The sequence below is a fragment of the Chelonia mydas genome, chromosome 10 (assembly GCF_015237465.2).
Source record: "Chelonia mydas isolate rCheMyd1 chromosome 10, rCheMyd1.pri.v2, whole genome shotgun sequence".
In the NCBI taxonomy this organism is placed as follows: Eukaryota; Metazoa; Chordata; order Testudines; family Cheloniidae; genus Chelonia; species Chelonia mydas.
Window position 1 is genome coordinate 49,594,699 of NC_051250.2, and position 12,324 is coordinate 49,607,022.

Here is a 12,324-nt window from a genome sequence, read left to right on the forward strand (position 1 = left end):
TATGAGCAGAGATGTGGGCTCGGTGGGACCTACCACTCCTTTTCCATTCACAGAGTCTGTGATTTTTTGGGGGGACAGGACAATCAGTAAAGGGCTACAACTGTAGCAAAGAAAAATTATGGTTAGTATTATGAAAAACTTTAAAGCAAGTTGAGCACAGGACAAGCTGCCTGGAGGAGGTTTGAAATCAGTGGTTTTCAATCTTTTTTCATTGCAGACCTCTACAAAATTTCACATGAATGTACAGATCCCTTTGGAAATTTTAGACGTCATCTGTGGACCCCCAGGTGTCCACAGACCACAGGTTGAAAACCACTGCTCTATCTTGAGCTATTTAAGGCTGAAGTTAGGCCACCACCTAGTGGGGATGGTTACAGGAGAATGAGCCACTTAGGTCTGATGCAGAAGACTGGATTAGAGAGCCCGTGGGAGAGCTCTCCCTCCCAACCGCAACAAAGTCCAAACTCCTAAATACACTTGGGTACACACTTTTAATCTTTGATTTACTCCTGACAGTGTTAACAGCCCTGTAAAGAGCAGACAGCAGAGAAAAGAATCCCACTCAGATGCTGTATTAACCAGATCCTCTCAGCAAGCATGAAACTGGAGTTATTGAGTGAGCTCACACTGCCACTTCGTGGCTAAAAAGTTTGCTGCAGGAAGAGGATTAAAAACTAGTAGCTTTTCCAGTGGTCAGCTCTGGCATGGAAAAGTGCAGTCCAGGTCCACAGCTCTGGCCAAATGCGTGACTCTTCTATTTAATATGTTGTATGTTTCTGCAGCTGTTTGCAATCTGTGTGACTTCATTTATATGTGGTTAGTACATAATCACTTGGGAGGTGAAGCAGACACAGACAAGTTTTAATGATGCTGTCACCTCTGACCATGCTGAATACTGCAAAGGGATTCAGGAATATGAAAATAGTTGTCTACCCTCCTTCTTTTGACAGCTGTTCATCCCAATTAGCATTGTGTTTCCCCTCTCCTGGCACAAGGAATGTACATGTCTCTAAGACAATCACATTTACCCATCACCTGAGAAAGGTGGCAAGGCTTGAAGGAAATGCACTGAAATGGTGTGAGTCCTTAGACTGCATTGATTTGTGCCAGTGGCTGAACTGACCCTTGGCCAGCCTCATAATTAAGAAGCAGAAAAGTGGCTTAAGAGTATAAAATGGGCACAACTGAGGACTGAGCCCAAGGTTTATATAGTACAATTAAACCTAATCTGCCTCATGTGTAGTTTGCAGTACTGAGGCAGATCTCCCTTTGTGACATGGAACTTGGAGTGCTGGGGGTGCTCCCGCACCCCCTAGCTTGAAGTGGTTTCCAGCATATACAGGGTTTACAGTTTGGTTCAATTGCTCTCAGAACTCCCATTATACAAATTGTTCCAGCCCCCCTGCTTTGTGATGACCTCAGGGTGGAGTTAACAGGGCCTTTCTGTTCTCCTTTTGGCCTTGTCCATGAAACTGGATAACGCTGACTACAAGGTCTCATTCATTCCTTAGACCAGTGTGACTCGTTAATAAGATGTGACTGTGGATTGGTTTGTTTCTGTCTTATTGTCTTGATATTTGAGAATCAGCAAACCCACCTGAATGATCATTGATTTGTATGTAATTTGTTAAGACTCACAGCCCTTCCAGGAAGGAGATTGCCTGTAATATTTTCAGATCCTTTTCATTCATAAAAATCTTAGCTGTTTGCAAGCAAAGCTCTTGGAAAAGTACAATGTTATACTGGGTGACACAGCAGAGCAAATAATGGAAAGAATTCTCCACAAATATTTCTTTGATTTTGAAAGCAAATTGTGACTCAAATTTATGACCTTTCACATTCATTTCTTATGAACATTTGAACTCTCAGGGGCAGATCCTCAGCTGGTGTAAACTGTCATAGCCATATTGAACTCACTGGAGCTATGACAATTTACATCAGCTGAGGATCTGCCCCTTGAGCTTTAGTAGCACAAATATCCACAAAACATGAATTTTTATCTTGAATAGTGGTGTATTCATTCTAGGTCCAATCCTTCACCCAATGAAATCAACAAAAAGGCTCCTCTTGACTTTAATTGACTTTGGATCTGGCACTGACAGTGAATTTCAAATTGTATTTCAAGCTACTTGCTGTACAGTTACATAAATCAGTCAACCAAGTCAATAGAAACAACTCACATAAATAACCAACACAATCCAAGTTCTGAATACATGCAATAAACTGCTTGCTTCCTTCTTTTGTCTTCAGCGGGCTTTGGATCACGCTGTGCAGTAGAACCTCAGAGTTATGAGCACCAGAGTTATGAACTGACCAGTCAACCACAAAGTGCATTTGGAACTGGAAGGACACAATCAGGCAGCAGCAGAGACACCCCTCTTCCCCCTCGCACCAAAAACAAACCACCAAATATAATACAGTACTGTGTTAAACGTAAACTACTAAAAGTATAAAGGGAAAGCAGCATTTTTCTTCTCCTTGGTTAAGTTTCAAAGATGTATTAAGTCAATGCTCAGGTGTAAACTTTTCAAACAACAACCATAACATTTTGTTCAGTTACGAATAACCTCTGTTCCCAAGGTGTTCATAACTCTGAGGTTCTACTGTATCTACAGAGCAAAATGTATTTCCTGAGGAAATATACAAATAATTTCAAATAGCAAATAAATCTGATAATTTCAGAATCAGATAAAAAGCAATATGTGTTGAATAAGTAAGTAATTGTGGATTGTTCACTTGGCTTTACTAGCTAATATAAGTAATCCTTTTGTGCTCAGTTAGCTGTGCTGTCTCATAGATTTTAAGGCCAAAAGGGACCATCATGATCATCTAGTCTGACCTCCTGCACATCACAGGCCACAGACCCTCACCCACCCACTCCTGTAATAGACCCCTAACCTCTGGCTGAGTTACTGAAGTCTTAAAATCATGATTTAAAGACTTCAAGTTACAGAGAATCCACTATTTACACTAGTTTAAACCTGAAAGTGACCTGTGCCCACGTTGCAGAGGAAGGTAGCCTACTGAAGCTATTTCATTTGTAGTAAGATTCAGGTAACTAAATATAGTGGCTGTGTTGTGTGAACCTTGCTGATGTAAATCTGTAAAATTTCACACTTTATATTTCAAATTATATTTAAAATATGAATGGAATACTCAGGCCCCAAAAGCACACGAGATTAGCTGAAAAATCATGAGGTTTTTTTAAAACAATACGTTTTAAGTTCTTTTTATTTAACTTCTGGGGGGTTTTTGTTGTTGAGATTTTAAAATACCACATTTCCAAGCTTTTCTCTCAAACCAGGAGGGTTAAAATCTTTTTTTTTTTTTTAATGAAAAAAGAGATTCTGGTGCAACTGCATAACTCCAGGAATGGAGGCTTTAAAGAAAACTACTAAATGTCAGAAGAGTTGGCAACACTGAAATATTCCTTAGATTACAAACATATTAAAGTGTGGCTGCTCATCACTATCAAACTTCTCCATACCCAGTATTTAATGGCAGATTCTTTTAATCTGGCAAACTGAATTAAAAGATGCCCTGATCTCCCCATGTCCAATTACCAAGGTATTCATGAAAACTGCTCTTATTACACTAACTCTTTTCCTGGTCTTAGAAGAAGGTGAGGTGATGTGATACAATTGAGCAACCGACTTCTGAACACAGCATCATCAGGCCAATGCAGGGGGTTTAAACAAGCCACATCACAGAGGCCCACATCCAACAAATACTTGAGTACACACTTAACTTTAAATGTGTGCTGAAATCCCATTGATTTCAATGGCGTGCTCACAGGCTTAAAGTTAAACGTCAATGCTTAACTACTTTGCTGAAGCAGGGCCTTAAACCTTTGGAATATCATCATTTTCACAGCAACCAGCTGTGACATTACAAAGAGAGGATTATGGCCTCTCTGATTGACATGGACCCAGCAGATCATCCACCTTGACCCCTGTGGATGTGAATCTGCCTTCCATGTGGACGGGGACTCTGCCATTTCCAGGCACGATCCCACTCTGTCCATGGGATCCAGGGTCTGTGTGAGGGCAGGAGGTGGAGACTGGGAGGAGGAGTGGGTTGATGTACATTTTCCCCTCTCTAGCCCTGCAGATTATAGGGAAAAAAGTAAATTCAGGCTGTAATCTCTTTTCAGTGAACCTCCCCCAGGACTCCCATGGGGAACTGCAGCCTGGGGAAGTCCTGGTATCACAGAATATCAGGGTTGGAAGGGACCTCAGGAGGTCATCTAGTCCAACCCCCTGCTCAAAGCAGGACCAATCCCCAATTTTTGCCCCAGATCCCAAATGGCCCCCTCAAGGATTGAACTCACAACCCTAGGTTTAGCAGGCCAATGCTCAAACCACTGAGCTATCCCTCCCCCCATGATTATAATGGAGCTGCACTGCCATCACTAACTGATCATGGTTAGTAGCATGATTTCAGCCTTCTAGACACTTCTTCTTCAACACTTAGCCAAACATTTGGTCATAGCGATGGTTCGCCATTTGGTCCGTTTTTGTGCAGCCTCAAGGGCTTGACAGGCTGAAAGTCCAACGTTGGAACAGACCTGATGCACCCAGGTAATAGGGGTCGGGGATGCCCGCACCCCTCGGTGGGTGGAATTTTATCCCAGATGTAACAAGCCATTCGGAGAATGGCATTTGCTGGAACATATTGTGGCATTCTGGCAACATGTCCGAAAAGCATAAGACACCAGCTGCGGGCAAGGCCCCAGGAGTCTGTCGACTGGAGCGCCCACAAACATCTACGTGATGAATGAAGTCATTCCACTTTGTTCCCAAAATACAAGGTTGGCATTTTGGGTGGAAAGCCTCCAACTTTGCCCAGTCTGAGAAGCATAGTATCCATGTTTCACAACCATACAACAGTCGGAGAAGATACAGCTCTAATAAATCCTGAACTTGGTTGTCGTGTTGAGATGATATTGATTCCATATTCGTCATAAACGACGTGTGGCAGACGCTGTGATGCCAATCCAGAGAAGAACCTCTGTATGAGAACTGGAGGAACTGGTTCGTATAGAACCCAAATAGCAAAAGCTGGAGACTGCTTTGACAGTTTCATTATTCAAAGAGATTGGAGTTGTGAGTGGATCTGTTCCTAGGTTTTACAGCTTTGTCTGACCATGAAACATGAAAGCTGACCTTAGCAGACTCCTCCTCCATTTGCTGGAGTGCCTCATGGAGTGCCTTTTGTTCTCTCTGTACTAGGAGAACAACGTCATCAGTATAGTCAAGATCGTAGAGTGAGAGATCACCGATCTAAATGCCTATGGACCTGACGGCATGCTGCATTATGAAATCCATTGCCCGACAAAAGGGCGCAGGGGCCAAGACACAGCCCTGCCTGACACCAGATACTGATTTAAAAGGTGCTGACATCCAATTCTGCAGACGTACATGGGCAGTGGTTTCATTATGCAGCTCACTAATCAAGTCCAGAAGAGTGGTTGGGACACGTACACCCTTTAAGGCCTTCCATAGCACAACTCAGTCAAATGAATCAAAAACTGCCTTAAGATTGACATTCGCCACAGGCAGGGGCTTCTTGAGCTTGTGGTGTACAGTATCTCTGACAACAAGCAGAGGGCCAAAATGGCAACTAATGTGGACCTGTTCTTCGTAAAGCCTGACTGTTGGGGGCGATGCTTCTGATGAGCAGGGGCTCCAAACAGGCCAGCAAAACATGCACAAGCACCTTCCCTGACATGGACAACAAGGTGATAGGCCTGTAGCTCTTACACTCGCGGCGTGGTACCTTGTGCTTATAAAGTGAGATCACAATACTGTCCTTCCAGGCAGTTGGGAAGGTTCCATTTCTCCAAACCAGGTGAAAGATGGCCAGAAGTGATTCCACTAAAGGGTCAAAAGCACATTTTAGCACCTCTGGGGGGGATACCATCAGCGCTGGCTGTGCATCCATTTTAGAGTTTGCAAATGGCGTGCGCTTCACTTCATCAATGTTGGTGCGTCACTACAAGTGTTGTGGGTATGAAACCACAGTTGCTGCCAAATTGTCCAGCTCTGGGCAAGAAGCAGCTGGAGGGTGGTTCAGTGCACTGTGATAATGTTCCACCCAGCGTGAGAGGATGAAATTGAACTTCTAGACACTGGAGGTTCCGTTTCATCACTGCCTCGTGCTTAACTTGTTATGTTTGGTCCAGGAACTTGGCAATTCTCATAATCAGTTCTCAGAAGAAACTATCTATGTTCACAAATATAACTTGAGAAGGGTTTTCAAAGCATCCATACAGATGGCTTTTGTAACAGGAGCCAAAAACAATTTGGAAAACTTAGCTTGCTACCCCCAGCGTGGCTTGGCTGAGTGAGAAAGGAAATGCATGTCAGGAAGTGAGATCTCACACTCCACCCCTTTAGGAACACTAGCCTACATTTTAACAGAAAATTGTTTCCCAGAACAACTCTGACAAGTATGGGGTTGCAGTACTTTGCCAGCCTCCTCAAATACCATACATATTCATAACAGCCCAAGCAAGTCCTCAAACTGCTCTGCCCAGCAATTGGGCCATAGAGATAAGGCCCTCAGAATTGCAAAGGAGCTCAACAGTTGCTTTTAAGCAAGGAACCTCCTTTCTAGCAAGTACTTCTCTTTAGAGTCAGAGACATGCTTTACCAGAGAGGTTAATGCCACTGTGCTTTGAAATAGATCGTATGGTTAAGTCATCTTGTTCTTTACAAATACAGTCACAGACTATAAATAACCACTGTATCGTCCACCAGATGCTGTTACTATGCAAGCCTTCTCCTTGGCAAACAGATGAGCTCACTGTAAGATAATTTCATGATAACTGGATAGTCTCAATGTAAGGTTGAGCCCATCATTATTAGCCCAATTAAGGTTCCTTTTTGTATCAGGAAATAACTGATACTCACATAAATCTACGTCTTTGTTCATTGTTTGTTCATCATCCACAGCTGGTATGTGCACTGCCCTGTAGTCAATAAGGCTCACTAAAAGGTTTATAAATGAGTTAACTCTTCCAGGAAATGGCTGGATTTCTGGGATATAAAGCCTCATCATTTTTATCTAGTGTTTCTTTTCTTCACTTAGGCATTCACTACAGCTGAGAGCAGATAGTGCACACTTCTACCAAGACCTGTGTCGGTGTAATATACTATTATTATTGCAGTACAGACTTAGATAGGGGATGTGGTGTTGAGGTTAAGGCATGTCCTAGAGCTCAAGGACCCCGGGCTCAATTCCATGCTCAGTTGCCAATTTCCTGTGAGACCTTGGAAAAGTCACTTAATGTCTCAGGTCTCATTCTGGGAAATGGGGATAATACTCCTTTTGTCTATCTTGTTTATTTAGATTGTGAGCTCTTTGAGGCAGAGACTCTCTCTTCCTCTGTGTTTGTGCAGGTCCTAACACAATGGGGTCTTGATCTTGATTAGGGTTTCTAGGCACTACTACAATACTACTAAACTTTCCCTTTTCCTTCTGACTCTGTCCATACCCCTTTCCTTGTACGCCAGTGCATACCTGCAGTACCACTCCACTTCCAGAGAAAGGTCTCTGTGAGCAGAAACTGCCAACTTTATCAAGCAGCCATACTGTGCAGTGGTGTAATGATATAAACTAATATCTGTAGGGCTTGAATTAGGTGACCCAACTTATTTTAGTTTAGATGCAAAGAGCTTAAGGATATAAATAGGGCTGTCAAGTGCTTAAAAACATTAATTGCAATTAATCACGCAATTAAAAAAATTAATTGCGATTAATCGCACTGTTAAACAATAAGAGAAATCCAAAAAATTTAAATAAATTGTCATTTTCTACATTTTCAAATATATTAATTTGAATTACAACACAGAATACAAAGTGTACAGTGCTCACTTTATATTTATTTTTCTTACAAGTGTTTGCACTGTAAAAAGACAAAAGAAATAGTATTTTTCAATTCACCTAATACAAGTACTGTAGTGCAATCTCTTTATCATGAAAGTTGAACTTACAAATGTAGAATTATGTACAAAAATACTGCATTCAAAAATAAAACAATGTAAAATTTGAGCTTGCAAGTCCACTTAGTCCTACTTCTTGTTCAGCCAATCACTCATACAAACAAGTTTGTTTACATTTGCAGGAGATAATGCTGCCCGCTTTCTTGTCACCTGAAAGTGAGAACAGGCATTCTCATGGCAATGTGATAGCCGGCATCAAAAGATATTTACATGCCAGATGCGCATGCTTCAACCACCATTCCAGGGGACATGTGCCCATGCTGATGACTGGTTCTGCTCAAAAACCAGTGCGAACCGACGCATGTTCATTTTCATTATCCAAGTCAGATGCCAACAGCAGAAGGTTGATTTTCCTTTTTGGTGGTTCAGGTGCTGTAGTTTCCGCATCAGAGTGTTGCTCTTTTAAGACTTATGAAAGCATGCTCCACACCTCGACCCTATCAGATTTTTGAAGACACTTCAGATTCTTAAACCTTGGGTCAAGTGCTGTAGCTATCTTTAGAAATCTCACATTGGTACCTTCTTTGCGTATTGTGAAATCTGCAGTGAAAGTGTTCTTAAAACGAACAACATGTGCTGGGTCATCAGCCAAGACTACTATAACATGAAATATATGGCAGAACGTAGGTAAAACAGAGCAGGGGACATTGAACTTCTTGAGGGAGAATTGTGTCACAAATTTAATTAACACATAATTTTTTTAATGGGCGCCATCAGCATGGAAACATGTCCTCTGGCATGGTGGCCGAAGCATGAAGGGGCATAGAAATGTTTAGCATATCTAACACATAAATACTTTGCAATGCTGGCTACAAAAGTGCCATGAAAATGCCTGTGCTCACTTTCTGGTGACATTGTACAAAGAAGAGGGCTGCATTATCTCCTGTAAATGTAAACAAACTTGTTTGTCTTAGCGATTCACTGAACAAGAAGTAGGATTGAGTGGACTTCTAACCTTTGAAGTTTTACATTGTTTTGTTTTTGAGTGCAGTTATGTAACAAAAAAAATCTACATTTGTAAATTGCACTTTCACAACAAAGAGATTGCACTATAGTACTTGTATGAGGTGAACTGAAAAATACTATTTCTTCTGTTTATCATTTTTACAGTGCAAATATTTGTAATCAAAATATATGCTGATTTCAATTACAACACAGAATACAAGATATATATGAAAATGTAGAAACACATCCAAAATATTTAATAAATTTCAATTGGTAGTCTCTTGTTTAATAGTGCAATTAAAGCTGTGATTAATCGAGATTAATTTTTTTTAACCGCGATTAATTTTTTTGAGTTAATTGTGTGAGTTAACTGCAATTAATTGACAACTCTAGATATAAATGATTCAGGACCTTACTTTTGTCATTCTGGCCCATGTAAGCCACAAAAGGCCAAAACTCCATCTTTCTAAGTGACCCATACATGCTATAACTGTCATGCCAAAAGCAAAATTCCAGGTAGCAAAAGACATGTAAATGAGCCTCCCTCGCTCCATCAGCAATTCATTGCCCTTTTTAAGGGAACAACTTCCCAGACTGGGAAAGACTGAACTTCAATAGTAGGTGAACTGCTGCAGGAGCCTCTCTCATTTAGCACAAAGAAAAGGAGTACCTGTGGCACCTTAGAGACTAACCAATTTATTTGAGCATAAGCTTTCGTGAGCTACAGCTCACTTCATCGGATGCATTCAGTGGAAAATACAGTGGGGAGATTTATATACACAGAGAACATGAAACAATGGGTGTTACCATACACACTGTAACCAGAGTCATCACTTAAGGTGAGCTATTACCAGCAGGAGAGCGGCGGGGGTGGGGAGGGGACCTTTTGTAGTGATAATCAAGGTGGGCCATTTCCAGCAGTTGACAAGAACGTCTCGGAGAACACTTCAATCTCTTTGGTCACTCGATTACAGACCTAAAAGTTGCAATTCTTCAACAAAAAAACTTCAAAAACAGACTCCAACGAGAGACTGCTGAATTGGAATTAATTTGCAAACTGGATACAATTAACTTAGGCTTGAATAGAGACTGGGAGTGGATGGGTCATTACACAAAGTAAAACAATTTCCACTTGTTTATTCCCCCCACCCACCCCCCACTGTTCCTCAGACGTTCTTGTCAACTGCTGGAAATGGCCCACCTTGATTATCACTACAAAAGGTTCCCCCCCCACCCCGCCCCGCTCTCCTGCTGCTAATAGCTCACCTTAAGTGATCACTCTCATTACAGTGTGTATGGTAACATCCATTGTTTCATGTTCACTATGTATATAACTCTCCCCACTGTATTTTCCACTGAGTGCATCCGATGAAGTGGGCTGTAGCTCACAAAAGCTTATGCTCAAATAAATTTGTTAGTCTCTAAGGTGCCCCAAGTCCTCCTATTCTTTTTGCGAATACAGACTAACACGGCTGCTACTCTGAAACCTCTCATTTAGTACTTAGCACCTACGTTATCTAATTGGCAGCATTCACTTTTTTTCTAAGCAGAGGGCCTGATTCGCCATTGCCCTGCACCACATACAGTTATTTAAGCCCAGATCTTCAAAGGTAATTAGATACCTCACTCCCTTTGAAATCAATAGGAGTGAGGTGCCTAACTACCTTTGTGGATCTGGGCATTAGTGCAAAGCAGGTGTTAAATTCTGCTTTGCTAGCCTTTCTCACCCACTTTGCAAAGGTGTAAATGCTGCACAATTTGCAGGCTAATGGAGAATCAGATCCTTGGTTTTCTTGTTTAGGATGGTGGATCTAGCTGCAATCTGTGTTAATCACATGCAGTTGATTAGAGAATACACAGAAAAGTGCAAATTTTCAGAACAAGACCAGAAGTTAGACAAAATCTCATCGGATGTCTTCTTTTGTTCCATACCCTAAAACTCATCCCAGATACATTGTGGTTCATGAACACTTCAGGTGAGCCCCACCCTACCCAACTTTCTGGGAAGAATTTATAGTTTCAGTTAAACCCACACATACTTTCGTGAGCTTGGCTGAGTTTTACTTTGAGTGTTTGTTGTTTGCTCCAATACAAAAGCCAAAGCAAAATCCAGAGTACTCAAACCAAAACCATAAACATTTTTAGAAAGTTTGATGAATCATCTGTATGGCAAAATGGTTGAATTTCCACGCATCTCTGCACACAAGCCAAATTCCCTGTTCAACACCACCCGCTACATCTTGATTTTGTGTGTGTCTGTGACATTTTGGACATAGGAGTAGCCCCAGATACCTGTGTAAAGAGGTGCATTGCTCAAGTGATTGTTAAGGTCTCTCTCTACTTGAGATAATTTAAAAACGTCCATTGAGCCAGCTCTAGAAGTTAATTCTACACTGTCTGGTGGTAGTCAGCAGAATCTTTGAATGCTCTGATCTGTTCCTATAAGTCAATCTCATCCTAGTACTTCAAAGAACAAAGTTGAGTGTTGCACAAGTACATCAGTTATTATAGGAATAGGTTTTTGGGGTCTGAATGTTATAGGCTTATGATCTATCATTAAGGTCAAATGATGGGCCATACAGATGCTGGCAGTACATCTTCACACTCTTCAAAGCAAGCAGAAGGCATCTCTGTTAGTGCATCACTCTCTCCAACTAGTGCTAATGGCAGATATGCAAAAGGGCAACATCAACACAGAATCACAGAAATTTAGGGCTGCAAGGGAACTCAAGGTCACGTGTGAACAGAGGAAAAGCCAACAGAGGGAGTTTGCTTGGGAACCGTCCGAGAAGAGCTACGGTGAGTGCTGCATTGGGCGGCTGTGTTGTGAGCTGGTGGGGTGACTATCCAAGTGTCTGTCTGCTGTGACCATTTGTTTAACTAGTGCTAGTTGCAGGGACTGTTTGACCGTGTTTGTTTGTTTGAAAAGTGTGACTGTTTAACTGCATGGTTGTTTGTTTGAAAAGTGTGATTTGGGAGTGCTTGTTCCAGGTGGGTCTTGAATGGTTGATTGGAGGGAAGGCTTTGAGCCAGGGCAACTGCTTGGAGCCAGCAGCCTTATAAAAGAGCAGCCAGTTGCGAACCAAACCGAGTGAGCTGCAAACAGAGGGAGAAGCCAAGAGAAGGAGTTTGCCTGGGGGGGATTCCCACAGAATTTTTGCCTTTCAGGCTTCTGTGAGCAGTAAATACAACATCTGAAGCTGCTCTTAGAAGGAAGACAATATGGATAGTGAGCAATCAGCTGTTGTGACCTGCACAGGATATGCCATGTTTGTTTTTCTCCCAGAGGATAGAAGCGACTTCGTCTGTAGGAAGTGCAAGCTGGTTTCCATATTGGAAGATAAGGTTAAAGGACTAGAGACCCAAGTATCAA